The sequence below is a fragment of the Balaenoptera borealis genome, assembly GCF_965194805.1.
Source record: "Balaenoptera borealis genome assembly, chromosome: 5".
In the NCBI taxonomy this organism is placed as follows: domain Eukaryota; kingdom Metazoa; phylum Chordata; class Mammalia; order Artiodactyla; family Balaenopteridae; genus Balaenoptera; species Balaenoptera borealis.
Window position 1 is genome coordinate 76,574,744 of NC_138862.1, and position 15,910 is coordinate 76,590,653.

Genomic DNA, 15,910 nt, shown 5'->3' on the forward strand with positions numbered 1-15,910 from the left:
CGCAAGATATTACACATTTGTGATTGCCTTTTCTCTAATATATATTTGTTATGTTATATGACATATTTAGTAAAATGCAAATATATTAAGCTCAATAAATTATTTATGTGCAAATCATGATAAATAACCAACACCCCTGAATGTACCTCATGCTTAATTCCAGTTGATATCCAAAGATAATCACTATGGTGACCTCCATTGTTAGGTCATCGGTTAATTTTGCCTGTTTTCAAATTTTATAGAAATGAGCTCATATATATTATCATCTTAATATTTTGTGTCTGGCTTCTTTTGCTCAAGGTTACGTCTAGGAGATGTATTCATGCTATTGCATATAAGAGTAGTTCATTATTTTCCATTGCTCTGTAGATTTCATTGTATGAATATACCACTGTGTATTTATCTATTCTACCAGTGATGCATGTTTGTGTCTATCTAATTTGGGGCTGCTGTGAATAATATTTTGCTATGCATGCACATGTCTTTTGGTGGACATAAGCACTTATTCCTCTTCAGTTTGATGTGTTCCAAGGTATACATATTATTAATTTTAGTAAATACTGCCAAACAGCTTTTTTTTGAGTAGTTTTACAAATTTACATTCAAGCCAGCAATCTAACACAATCCTGTTTGTGTTAGCACTTTTTATATTTTCTGTCTTTTTCATCAGAGCCATTCTCACGGTACCTTCCTGTAGTTTTAATTTTCATTTTCCTGAAGACTTTAGAGTTGACCTATTTAGGTATTCTATTTTGTAAAGTGCCTCATTAAAAAAAAATTGCCCCATTTATTTATTTTTTTGTTTTGTTTTTGCCTATTTTTATTGGGTTGTTTATCCTTTCTTTACTGATTAGTTGGAATACATTCTGAATGAGTCTTTTGTTGGATATATGTATTAAAAATATATTCTTCCCATCTCTGTGTTGTCTTTTACTCACTTAATGCAAAGTTAATAAAATTCAACTTATTGATCTTTTCTTAAATGTTTATTTCTTTTTGTATCTTATTTAGAAAAAAATTTTGTTCATCCCAAGGTCATAAAGATACTCTTCTTACTTTCTTTTAGACTTAGTCTAAGGTCCAGAATATGGCTTGTTTTGACAAATGGCTTATATATATTTGCAAACAATTGTATTCAGTAGTTCGTGGATGAATTTTACCATACATGTCAAACAGGTCAAATTAGTTGATTTGTATTTCTATATCTTCATTGAATTTTGCCCCTTGACCTGTAAATTATGCAGTTTCGTTAAAATCTCCAACTGTTCTGAGATGTATGTGAAAAATTTCTAACTAGGTCGTTGATTTGTCCATCCCTCCTTGCAGTTCTGTCAAAATTTGGTCTTAGTTCTGTTCAAAATATTTTGAAGATGTTATTCAATACATACAAATTTAGAATTATTATATCTTCCTTTTGAATTTACCCTTTATCTTCATGAAATATCCCTCTTTATGTTTTATTTCCTTAAACTATTTATTTATTTAAATTTTCTCTGATTTTAATATAGCTTTACCAGCTTTCTCTCAGTTGGTATATCTTTTTCCATTACTAACAACTTTTCTCTGTTCTTACATTTGAAGTATGTCTCTTAAAAACAGCATATAGTTCTCTTTTAAACATCTGTAGAATTTTATATTCTTTGTTTTTTGTTTGAAGTGTATAAATAATTTCCAATTAATGTAATCACCAATGTAATTGGATTTAAGCTCATGATTGAGCTATCTGTTCTTTTTTTTAAAAAAATTTATATTTATTTATTTATTTTAATTTTTATTGGGGTATAGTTTCTTTACAATGTTGTGTTAGTTTCCACTGTACAGCAAAGTGATCTGTTCTCTATTCCGTCATTCCTTCTTTCTCATATTTTGAATTTATAAACCATTTTTACTCTTCCATTTTTCATTCTGAATTTGCTTTTAAATTATACTGTATTTTCTTGTTCCTTTAGGGGTTACTCTAGAAATTACTATATGCATTCTTCATTATTACTGTCTGCTTTAAATCTGTACTTTATCATTTCCTCACCATAATAAGAATACTGTATTTTCATACTTTTATCACCTTTGTGAACTTTGTGTTCTTGTGTTCATATATTTTGCTTGTACGTTTGTTCAGAATTCCACGTATCACTATTTTAACATTTCTAACCTTCAATCTTTTCCTCAGCTCCATGGTTCAATCTGGGATTATTTTTCTTCAGGCTCCTTTTAATATTTCTCATAGTGTAGATCCTTTGGTGACCGAACTGTGTGTGTGTGGGTGTGTGTATATGTGTGTAAAGGCACTTTTATTTCACTTTTAATATTGAAAATGTCTTGCTAAATATAAAATTCTAGGTTGACATATTTTTGGTACTTTTAAAAAGTTAATTTTCTTCTGGTTTCTGTTGAATAATCAGTCATAACTTTTAATCTTTTTTTCTTATTTTTCTCCTGATATATTAACATTTTACATTGTTTCTAATTTTCTGACGTACCTAGGTGTGGTTTTATTTGACTTTATACTGCGTGGGGTTTCTGATCTTCTTGAATCTGTGGCCTAAGGAATTTCATCAGATTTTGAGAATTCTTGACTATTATTTCATCAAATATTCCTGTCCTATTCCTTCTCTTTTTTGTCTCCTTCTGAGATTCCAGTTATATATATGTGCACATTTTGAAGTGTCATATATAAGTTTTGCATGCTTATTTTTTCATTTTTACTTTGAGCTTTCATTTACCTGTCATCAAGTTTAATAATTCTACCATGTTCTATTTCAAGCCATGTGAATTCTTTCAGTCTACTTTTTAAAATATCGATCAATTTTTAAAGTTAATCTGGACTTAGTGCATAATATGTGTTAGAAGATCTAAGTTACCTACCTCTAAAATATGTGAGGTTTTGTTCTAGAAAACAAATCATTCATATATTCATTGAATTATCAATTTTTAGATTTTATATTTTTCTCTTCTAAAATGTGCATTGGTTGCTTTTCATAAATTCCAACTCTCTGTTGAAATTTTTGCCATTTTATCTGTCTTTCCTTTTTCTTAATGACACATCAATCATTTAAAAATCCTTCTGGGCATCCCTGGTGGCACAGTGGGTAAGAATCCGGCTGCCAATGCAGGGGACACAGGTTGAAGCCTTGGTCTGGAAAGATCCCACGTGCCGCGGAGCAACTAAGCCCGTGCACCAAAACTACTGAGCCTGCACTCTAGAGCCCGTGGGCCACAACTACTGAAGCACGTGCACCTAGAGCCTGTGCTCTGCAACAAGAGAAGCCACCACAGTGAGAAGCCTATGCAACGAAACAAACAGTAGGCCCCACTCGCCGCAACTAGAGACAGCCCGGGCATGTCAATGAAGACCCAACACAACCAAAAACAAAAAAATAAATAAAAATCCTTCTATTTTCTTGAAATGATTATGTAGAATTAGTATTATTTCTTCATTAATTATTTGGTGTTATTTTGCCATTGAAACCGTCTTGGCTTGGTACTTTCTTTTATAGACTATTTCAAACTATATGTTCTATTTTTAAAATAAATATAGGATAATCCAGAATTTTTTTGCATGAATATTGGTAGTTTGTGAATTTCAAGGAATTGATTAAATCCATATATTTTAGAATTTATGAGTAAAAGTTGTTTATATCATTTCCATATTTTCCTTTTTTTTAAAAAATTATTTATTTATTTATTTATTTATTTATTTTTGGTTGTGTTGGGTCTTCGTTTCTGTGCGAGGGCTTTCTCCAGTTGCGGCAAGCGGGGGCCACTCTTCATCACGGTGCACAGGCCTCTCACTATCGTGGCCTCTCTTGTTGCGGAGCACAGGCTCCAGACACGCAGGCTCAGTAGTTGTGGCTCACGGGCCTAGTTGCTCCACGGCATGTAGGATCTTCCCAGACCAGGGCTCGAACCCGTGTCCCCTGCATCGGCAGGCAGGTTCTCAACCACTGCGCCACCTGGGAAGGCCCATATTTTCCTTTTAATATCTGTGAGATCAGTAGTGATATCTGCTCATTCATTGTGAAACTGATTATTTGTATCTATTTTTTTCTTGGTCAACCTAACTACAGTTTTATCAGTTTTATTAATCGTTTCAAAGAACTAGCTTTTGGTTTCATTGATCTTACTTACTGGTTTTTCTTTTTAATTTCATTGATATCTGCTGTAATATTTATATTTTTCTTCCTTATGCTTGCGTCAGGTTCAATTTGTTCCTCTTTTTCTAGTTTCTTAAGATTGAATCTTAGATTGCTCTTTTTAGATATTTCTTCTTTAATAATATAAACATTGAATGCTATGTTTTTTCCTTCAAGCACTGCTTTAGCTGTATTCAAGGAATTTTGATTTGTTGTATTGTTATTTTCATTTGGTACAAACTATTTTCTCTTAAGCTTCTCCTTTGATTGATGGAGTATTTATAAGTGTGCTGTTTAATCCAAATATTTGAGGGTTTCCCAAGTATCTTTATGTTATTGATTTCTGGTTTAATTCCTTTTTGGTCCAAGAACACACTTTGAATGACTTCTATTCTTGTACATTTGTTAAGATTTGTCTATATGGTCCGTCTTTGTGAATGGTCAATGCACATTTGAAAAGAACACATATTCTGCAGCTACTGGTGGAGTGTCCTGTATATGGCAATTAGATTCTGTTGATTGATTATGTATATGTCACAGAAGCAGACAAGGTAGATCTGTACAAAATTAAAATACATAGGAGCCATATTTGTCAAATGACTGTCCTGGCCCTGTTACTATTTATGGAAACCTCATGCAAACACCTGATCCAAAAAATATAACCCATTCTGGAGGGGGAAAATCTGGTACAGCATCAATACAAAGACACCATAAGGAAATAAGAAGGAAAGAGAGCATGACAGCTTACTAAGAAATAAAGAGCATATAACCAGAAAAAATGAAATTGCCAAAGGAAGATTGTTAAATTGTAACTGAATATTTCATTATAAATCAAAGTAAAAATAATTATATAAGTAAATAAATAGATTAATCTTAATGAAGCAATTACTATACCATAACTGAAATAAGTAAAGATAGAAAATCTGGCTAGTCATTGAATTTATTATATATTTTAAATTTTTTCCATAAAGAAAATCTCAACCACATATGGATTCACTGACAAATTTTTCTAAATATTTAAGGAAGAAATACATAAATAATTAAAAAATTACAGCTAAACAATAGAAAAAGACTGATCACACTTCCCATTTTAAGAGGTCAGCATAACCTTGATACTAAAACCTGACAAGGGCTTTGCAGGGGAGAAAAACAAACAAACAAACAAGAAAAACTTAGGCTAATTTCTCTTGAACATAAATGCAAAAACAAATTATTTGCAAAATAATATAAAATAGTATTCAGCAGTATATATAAAAGTAGTACTTTACTACAAAATATTCCAAAGAATGCTAGATTTTCAATATGAATCATTATATTTCCTTTCAAAAGACAGAAAATCATATGATCATCTTAACAGATGAGGAAAAAACTTGTGATAAGATCTAAAACCATCATGTTAAAAAAAATGACTTTTAGATAACTAGAGATACAGAGATTCTATGGAGACAGAAATGAGAAGTCAGTTCCTCTTTGAGGAGGATGTAACCAGGAGGGAGCATAAGGTGGCTACTGGGATCCAAGCAATATTCTGTTTCTTGATCTGGTTGGTGGTCACATGGGTCTGTAAAGCTCATAAAAACCCATCAAATAATTTATGTATTTTTCTGCATTTATGTTAAGCTCCAATAAAATATTTCCTTTAAAAATGATTTCTATAAAATTAATCTTTTCTTCTCTCATAACACTTCATAAAAAGTACTCTGAACATGCATTGAATAGATAAGTTAAAGAATATTTTAGTTTATATGACAAAAAAGTCATATTTCCTATTCAATTTTTTAAAACGTATTTTCAAATTAACATTATTTCTACCTGCTATTGAGAAGTATATAAATAGAATCATACCATTTGTACTCATGTATCTGCCTTTCTTTACTCAATACAATGATGACATTAATCTGTGCTGTTGCTTGTAGAAGAACTTCATTTTTTTTTCATTCTTGTATGGTATCCTAATACTGAAAAACATTTGAATTGTTTCCACTTCAGTCTATTACAAACAGTGCTGTTATAAACAAAATTTAGCAATTTTAGTTTGTAGTAAGAATTTTCCTACTCTAATAATTTTTTAAATTATTTAGGCTATTTTAAAGGGGATAAATTAAGCCCATGTGCATAGCTGAAAGATGTAAACTTTAGAATACCTGATTTTTAAAGATACTAACAACTTCTTGGGGGCAATACTATGATTCAAACTCAAATTAAAATGGAATTTTCTATTGTTTTTTTTAATGTTATCTGTTTGGCTGATGTCTTTTTTTTTTTAACATCCTTATTGGAGTATAATTGATTTATATTGTTGTGTTAGTTTCTGCTGTATAACAAAGTGAATCAGCTATACGTATACTTACATCCCCATATCCCCTCCCGCTTGCGTTTCCCTCCCACCCTCTCTATCCCACCTCTCTGGGTGGTCACAAAACACCAAGCTGATCTCCCTGTGCTTCGCGGCTGCTTCCCACTAGCTATCTATTTTATATTTGGTAGTGTATATATGTCAATGTCACTCTCTCACTTCGTCCCAGGTTACCCTTCCCCCTCTCCGTGTCCATAAGTCCACTCTCTACATCTGTGTCTGTATTCCTGTCCAGCCCCTAGGTTCTTCACAACCATTTTTAATTTTTTAGATTCCATATATATTTGTTAGCATATGGTATTTATTTTTCTCTTTCTGACTTACTTCACTCTGTATGACAGTCTCTAGGTCCATCCACCTCACTACAAATAACTCAATTTCGTTTCTTTTTATGGCTGAGTAATATTCCATTGTATATATGTACCACATCTTCTTTATCCATTCATCTGTTGATGGACACAGGTTGTTTCCATGTCTTGGCAATTGTAAATAATGCTGCTATGAACACTGGGGTGCATCTAGTTCTTTTTAATTCAGCAAATATGGTCACATTTCTACCATGCTAAAAAAACATTCCCCCCAGGAAAACTCTTTCCTGTTATTTACCAGTGCTAGATGGACCTAGATTTTGTGAGTTTTGAAACTTATTACAGTTTGTGCTTCTTTAAGGAAAAAAAAACCCAGAAAATTATAAATACTGGATTAGGTGCAAGTATATGTTTATTATGGAAAACATAAATTTCTACAAATGAACAAGGACTAGAATACTCAGGCCTTTTATTCTGAGATATTTTGGGGAATTTACCAGAAGTGTGTACATGGAAATGTTCCATTTTGCTACTGGCACAGAATATTCCATACCTCTCAGCAATGCCCTGAACTCATGGGACCCAAGCAAATGATAGTCCCTGAAGCTTAAACTCATTACTATCATGGAAAATCAGCATTTGCTACTGCCTTGTTTTTCTCTCTCTGTTCAGAGCCAGGCCTCTAAAAGGAAAATCTGATGCTCTGTTTTCATTTCCTCCTATCCTATTCATTCGTCACTCACTGCAAAATGGTCTCCACCTCTGCTGCTCCGTTGTAATTTTGCCTGAAAGTCATTTATAATTTCCTTCTTGCCAAATAAACTTGATACTTTTCATTACTGGCTTTCTAGCATTTACATTTTGTATTTGACCATCAGTTCTTTTTCCTTTACTTCCAACACATTCTCCTAGTCAGCCTTCAGATTCTTAGATATCTTTTTCTTAGTTTTCTTCACTGACTCCTTTTGATTTTATTCTTAGGATCCTTAAGTATAGTTTTGCCATAGCCTTACTTTAATTCTATATAGTATACACTTATTTCTCTACATAACACCTTACTTATTCAATATCTTCCCTTTCTGCCAAATCTCTATCACCAGCCCATACTTCTTTCTAACTTTCAAGTGTTTATGTCCAAATGCTTGTGCAAAGTCCCTGAGGTGAGAGCATGCTTAATTTGTTCAAGGGCCAGCTTGGAGGTTAGTATGTCAGAACTAATGAGTTAGTGGAAAAGGAGTAGGAGGTAAATTAAGAGAATTAGTTAGTATAGTATTTCTCAATGGAGTACTTGCAGCAGAGTAAACACATTGCTTTCGATTGTTTATTGCTTATATGACTTCACTCCTAAACTGAACTCCTTGAAAAAGGAAACTATACTCTCCTTGCTTCTGCTGTCACATTACCTTTTCACTTGTATAAATTATACTGAATGAATGTATGAATGAGTATATGAATGAATAGAAGGATTTCCATGAAACTTGTTCTAAGCGACATGATTCAAAAATAAATGACTCCTGGTGAAATATCTGTAACATTCATCTTATAAAAACACGATAAAGAGTTCTTATGAAATTTCAAATGAACCTGCATATCTTTTTTTGATTTAAAAAAGTCAGTGACAGAGCTAAGTGAAATATTGACATTTGGAAAGTAACATCTTTCTATTTGCTTTCTGAATTTCATTTAACATGCCATTGTTTTATAAAATGATATTAGATAAATGTAAGCTTTCTCAAAGTGCCTATATTATAAAATTGGTAAGCTGAAAATTTCAGCAATAAATTTCCCTCTTATCTAAAATACTAAATGAAAAATTTTCATTTGATAGTCATTAGTATTTGATCACTTAAGTGGTTAGGAAGAAGTATTAGGTACTGTCTACATGTTACACATTTTCAATAGAAAAATAGACACTAAAGTTCCATAATATTCATAGGAGATATAAGCATTTCTAAAATTATTCTAGCCTTATAAAACCATCACTTATACTACAGTTGCTTTCAATATACCTATAAACCAATTGAGCACCAATCGTTTTCACCTCCTTATTTTTTTATGGATTCTGGCAAAGTAAAAATGCGATTATACTATCTCTGTAGTATTTACACTTGCTAAATTTCTCTTGAAAGTCAAGAAGTACAGATACTATACTAAGAGTAAAAAAATCCATGACATCATCATTAACAATCTAGGAGTCAGAATATCCCACGGGAACCTTGTATGAAAATAGTTATGACCAAACCATAAATAGCAGCAGGACTTGCACAAAATCAGTAGCTATGTGGTAGGAGCAGCTAAAGGAGGAGGAAAGCACTCAAACACAGTTTCAAGATGGCTTAGCTCAGGACCTGGGCGCAAGCCAGAAATGGATGGTGGCTCCCAAGGGGCAGAGCTGCAAGTGGTGCACCTTCTACTTTGTACAGGAGGAAAAGCAGCTTGAAGTGAGAATATACATAGGTTCATGGCAGTGGTCAAGGGCCTGGTCATCTGTTAAAGAGCTGGAAGGAAAAGGACTGGATAATCAGTGACAAGGAAGTCAGGGGTAGAGGCATGTGGATGGACTCAAGAGAGTAAGCATAAAGAGTAAAATTTTCATACCACCTCCTAACAGCCATCATAAGAGTCACTGAACAATCAAGTGGATAAAGTGACTTGCCCAGTTGATGTTATCCAACATTTGTCATTAGCCACCCCAGAACTGGCAATGATTGATGGTCAAATAAATGGAGTGGTCACAGTGGCAGAACAGAAGCTACACATGGGTCCAACAGCACGGACTCCTACTTTCAAGGCACATCTAGCTACATCTGCTTCTGAACAGTCAAATTGTTAATGATAGAGACCAATATTGAGCCTCTAATATGATATAAACCCTCTAGGAGATCAGTTGGCCACTTGGAAATAAATTCCAAAAAAATTTAGCAGCGTTCCTTGTTGATGAAATTTGTAGAAAATTAGTGATCTATGACAGGTTGAGATGTCCCTTCCCAGGTAAAAGATAAGTTCCTGCATCTGGCAACTAAGAAAAAAGGTACAACATCTAATGACCTTCTTTGAATTTGGGGTTAAAATATATCTCATTTGGGCATGTTGCTTATACTTTGATAAAATAATTAATCCAAAAAGCTGCCAGTTTTGAGTAGGGTTTGGAACCAGAGAAATATCTGCACTAGGTCCAGGCTGCCATGCAAATTGCTCTGACACTTGGGCCATGTGACCCTTCAAATCTGATGGTCTTGGGCTGTCTGTGGCAAATATGAATGAGGTATGGATTATTTCACAGGCATTTATAAATGCATCATCGTACAGACCTCAGAATTTTGGAGAAAAGCTATATAGTCCTCTACAGATAACTATTCTCCTTTTGAAAAACAGCTTTTGGCTTACTATAGTGCTTACTAGAGACAGAATGCTTGAACATAGGCCCACATGTTACCATGTGACCTGGGATGCTCATTACAAATTCAGTATTTTCTGACCTACTGAGTCATAAAGTTTAGTGTGCAAAGTAGCATTCCATCATCAAATGGAGACAGGCTTGAGAAAGTTCTAAAAGCATAAGTAAGTTTTGTGAAAAAACATGTCAGAGATGATAATGGCCCAAGCTCATGCCCCATATCCCTTCTCTCTTAACCAGCATTGATGGTCTCAAGGGGGATCCCTTGTGACCAATGACTCAAGAAGAAGAAATCTAGGCCTGGCAGCATATCTAGCACTATATAGTCTCACCAGGATGTCCCTCAATGACAGCTCTAATGGAAAATTCTCCAAGTGGGCATAATTTTTTAAATTAATAAACATTTTTAGAGCAGTTTTAGGTTTAATAGAAAATTGAAGAGATAGTGAAGAGAGTTCCCATATAACTATTCTTCCCCTACCCACCAACCCCCCTCACAGTTTACCCTCTTATGAACATCTTGCATTTGTGTGGTACATTTGTTTCAATTGATGAACCAATATTGATACATTATTATTAACTAAAGTCCATAGTTTACATTAAGGTCCATTCTGTGTTATACACTTCTGTGGTTTTGCCAAATACATAATGTTATGTATCCATCATTACAGTATTATATAGAAGAGTTTCACTGCCCTAAAAATCCCCTGAGCTCTACCTATTCACCTTATCACATGAAAACCACTGATATATTACTGTCTCTATAGTTTTGTCTTTTCCAGAATGTCATATAATTGGAATTGTACAGAATGTACATAGCCTTTTCAGTATAGTACAGTATGTACATATCATTTTACTAGGCAATATGTGTCAAGAGCTGAGTTGAGCTGAGCTGGAGAAAGTTGAGCTGCCAGGTGTTAAGGTGGTCAGTTAAGGCAAAGAGCCAAAATGAAAGTACTGTTACTTTAATCATTTAATCATGCCTTTAATAATTTATTACAATGGATAAGTAAGAGGCTAACCAGGATAAAGCACCAATTCCTTCAATGTTAAATTTTTCCCATGGAATTGTGCCAGAGGAAAGTCAGATACATTAGTGCAGATGGGAGAATCCACCAAGGGAGCCCTGAACAAAATGCTCCTGCTGTTTTTTAGATTTAATGGGGAGGAGAGGAGAAGGCAAAGGCTAGGAATGGAAAAGTACTGAATACGAAGTCAGAATGCTGCCAAATGCCCCATGGCCCTCCAAGAAGATGATCATGTCAGAGGCATCTGAGAAAGGCCGCAGGAGAGGGCTCTGTATAAGAAGGTCTCCAAGTTAAGGCATTTAGGCTAGGAATGCATATATGCATACAGCAGACCAGCTAGGGTGGAGGTGGGAAGGCACTGAGTACTTGACTACAACTCCCTTCAGACTGTGTATTAAGTCCGATATGAGGAGGGCAGCTTTCTCTTATGAGGCCTGCCAGATAAAGGCTTTGTAATTGCTATGGTCAAGACTGAAAGATAACACATAGAATTTTAGCTTGGAGATGGACTCAATATGCACTTAAAGTCCCTCCATGTCTTTTCTTAGCTTGACAAATCATTTTTTTTTAAATCGTGGAATAATATTCTATTGTATGGATGTACCAGTTTGTTTATCCATTCACGTTTTGAAGAACATCTTAGTTGCTTCTAGTTTTTGAAAATTACGAGTAAAGACTCGTGCAGGTTTTTGTGTGGACATAAGTTGTCACCTCATTTGAGTAAATACCTTGGAGGGTGGTTGCTGGATCATAGGTTGAAACTATTCTTGGCTTGTAAGAAACTGCCAAACTGTCTTCCGAAGTGGTTGTGCCTTTTTAAATTTCCACCATCAATGGTGTCCTATAATGACAAACACTCTTAATTTTGATATCATATTCTCTCCTTTTTTGTCTTATGGTTTATACTTTTGGGATTTTAAGATGTTTTCTCTCTCATATTAAGGTAATGAGGATATTTGCCTATATTTTCTTTTATTAGGTTTATACTTTTACCTCTAACTTTACTTTCTAAACAATTTCTCATTCCTCCCACCTCTCTCTCACCACTCTCTCTTAGTGGTGACAGAGAGAGACTGACATTGAAATACTAGAGAATTAGTTCTATATCTCAGGAGAACCTTAATTAAAACATTTATCAATATCTATTTCCACCTCTCCACTGTCTCCAGAAAAAAAGTACCCTAGCTTGCTTTCACTTTTCTTTGATCCTTCCCGCCTGACACCTTTATAACCACATCAGACTTCTACCAAGCATAACTCCAGCACTGACTTAGAACCAACTTTTTGTTTTTGAATTTTATTTTACTTATTTTTTTAATACAGCAGGTTCTTATTAGTTATCTGTTTTATACATATTAGTGTATACATGTCAATCCCAATCTCCCAATTCATCCCACCACCCCCCCCCCCACTTTCCCCCCTAGGTGTCCATATGTTTGTTCTCTACATCTGTGTCTCTATTTCTGCCCTGCAAACCAGTTCATCTGTACCATTTTTCTAGATTCCACATCTATGTGTTAATATACGATGTTTGTTTTTCTCTTTCTGACTTACTTCACTCTGTATGACAGTGTCTATTTCCATCCACATCTCTACAAATGAACCAATTTCCTTTCCTTTTATGGCTAATATTCCATTGTGTATATGTACCACATCTTCTTTATCCATTCGTCTGTCAAGGGGCATTTAGGTTGTTTCCATGTCCTGGCTATTGTAAATGGTGCTGCAATGAACACTGGGGTGCATGTGTCTTCTTGAATTATGGCTTCCTCTGGGTATATGCCCAGTAGTGGGATTGCTGGGTCATATGCTAGTCAGATTTTTAGTTTTTTAAGGAACCTCCATGCTGTTCTCCATAGTGGCTGTATCAATTTACATTCCAACCAACAGTGCAAGAGGGTTCCCTTTTCTGCACACCCTTCCCAACATTTGTTGTTTGTAAATTTTCTGATGATGCCCATTCTAATTGGTGTGAGGTGATACCTCACTGTAGTTTTGATTTGCATTTCTCTAATAATTAGTGATGTTGAGCAGCTTTTCATGTGCCTCTTGGCCATCTGTATGTCTTCTTTGGAGAACTGTCTATTTAGGTCTTCTGCCCATTTTTGGATTGGGTTGTTTGTTTTTTCAATATTGAGCTGCATGAGCTTTTTGTATATTTTGGAGATTAATCCTTTGTCTGTTGACTCGTTTGCAAACATTTTCCCCCATTCTGAGGGCTGTCTTTTTGTCTTGTTTATAGTTTCCTTTGCTGTGCAAAAGCTTTGAAGTTTCATTAGGTCCCATTTGTTTATTTTTGTTTTTATTTCCATTACTCTAGGAGTTGGGTCAAAGAAGATCTTGCTGTGGTGTATGTCAAAGAGTATCCTTCCTATGTTTTCCTCTAAGAATTTTATAGTATCTGGTCTTACATTTAGGTCTTTAATTCACTTTGAGTTTATTTTTTTGTATGGTTTTAGGGAGTGTTCTAATTTCATTCTTTTACATGTAGCTGTCCAGTTTTTCCAGCACCACTTATTGAAGAGGCTGTCTTTTCTCCATTGTATATCCTTGTCTCCTTTGGCATAGATTAGGTGACCGTAGGTGCGTGGTTTATCTTTGGGCTTTCTACCCTGTTCCATTGATCTATATTTCTGTTTTAGTGCTAGTGCCATACTGTCTTGATTACTGTAGCTTTGTAGTATACTCTGAAGTCAGGGAGTCCGATTCCTCCAGCTCCATTTTTTCCCCTCAAGATTGCTTTGGCTATTCGGGATTTTTTGTGTCTCCATACAAATTTTAATTTTTTGTTCTAATTCTGTAAAAAATGCCATTGGTAATTTGATAGGGATTGCATTGAATCTGTAGATTGCTTTGGGTAGCATATTCATTTTCACAATATTGATTCTTCCAATCCAAGAACATGGTATATCTCTCCATCAGTTTGTGTCATCTTTGATTCTTTCATCAGTGTCTTATAGTTTTCTGAGTACAGGTCTTTTACCTCTTTAGGTAGGTCTATTCCTAGGTATTTTATTCTTTTTGTTGCAATGGTGAATGGGATTATTTCCTTAATTTCCCTGTCTGATCTTTTGTTGTTAGTGTATAGGAATTCAAGAGATTTCTGTGAATTAATTTTGTATCCTGCAACTTTACCAAATTCATTGATTAGCTCTATTAATTTTCTGGTGGCATCTTTAGGATTCTCTATGTATAGTATCATGTCATCTGCAAACAGTGACGGTTTTACTTCTTTTCCAGTTTGTATTCCTTTTATTTCTTTTTCTTCTCTGATTGCCATGGCTAGGACTTCCAAAACTATGTTGGATAATAGTGGTGAGAGTGGACATCCTTGTCTTATTCCTGATCTTAGAGGAAATGCTTTCAGTTTTTCACCATTGAGAATGATGTTTGCTGTGGGTTTGTCGTATACGGCCTGTATTATGTTGAGGTAGCCTCCCTCTATGCTCACTTTCTGGAGAGTTTTTATCATAAATGGGTGTTGAATTTTGTCAAAAGCTTTTTCTGCATCTATTGAGATGATCATATTGTTTTTATTCTTCAATTTGTTAATATGGTGTATCACATTGATTGATTTGCATAGTGAAAGAATCCTTGCATCCCTGGGATAAATCCCACTTGATCATGGTGAATGATCCTTTTAATGTGTTGTTGGATTCTGTGTGCTACTATTTTGTTGAGGACATTTGCATCCATATTCATCAGTGATATTGGTCTGTCATTTTCTTTTTTTGTGATATTTTTGTCTCGTTTTGGTATCAGCGTGATGGTGGCCTCATAGAATGAGTTTGGGAGTGTTCCTTCCTCTGCAGTTTTTTGGAAGAGTTTGAGAAGGATAGGTGTTAGCTCTTCTCTAAATGTTTGCTAGAATTCGCCTGTGAAGCCATCTGGTCCTGGACTTTTGTTTGTTAGAACCAACTTTCTTTTAATTCAAGGGTATCTCTACTGATTTTAAAAATTAGTTTATTAAATTAATTTATACTCAACTGCTTTTAAACCGTTAATACGTCCTGAGTTTGGTTTAAGAAGGGAGCCTGTAGATTTCATAAGGTCACCATATTGTCAAAAATTCTTATTTCTCTTCTGATGTTTAAACATCTTTTGTGATGTTTAAAATTTAATATCATCCAAATTCAAAAACTTTTCTGCATCACTTCATTCAGCTAAATGTGAGAATAATTCTACCACTTATCAACAATCAAGTCAATGAGATTAGGTTGAAAAATTGGTAAAATAATGCTATATAAATGCAAAGTACAGGTCAAGTTCTAATAAAATCATATAGACTTACCAAATTTGTTGTCATGTTCTTGAAGTTTGTGAAAGGTATGCAGATAATGTTAAGTACAAAAGTAAAACAAAACGTGAAAGTGTCATTTTTTTAAACTTTAAAATGTTATATAGAAATTTAGAGTAATGCATGTCACCAATTGTTTAATGTATGAATAGAAGAATTAATAGCATGGTTCAAAGAACATTTGAGGAACAGAGATTTATATAGTCTCTTGGGAAATTCATACTGGAATAATTTTGCTAAGTTAGAGTCCTATGGGGCAATAAAATATATGGAATTATCTTTTCTACAGAGCAGAACTCATTTGTATCTCTACCGATTAAAAAATAAATAAAAATTAGTAGGTTACTTTTTAGAATCTGGGCTCTAATCAAAGGGAAAAGCCCTTAGGATAGTT

At 34.2% G+C, this 15,910-nt stretch overlaps 1 long non-coding RNA gene across 1 annotated transcript in view; it reads left to right on the forward strand.

Moving 5' to 3' along the window:
- The window catches only part of LOC309629405, a 65,614-nt gene that overhangs the window by 39,558 nt on the left and 10,146 nt on the right, over window positions 1-15,910 (forward strand). The window lies entirely within an intron of this gene.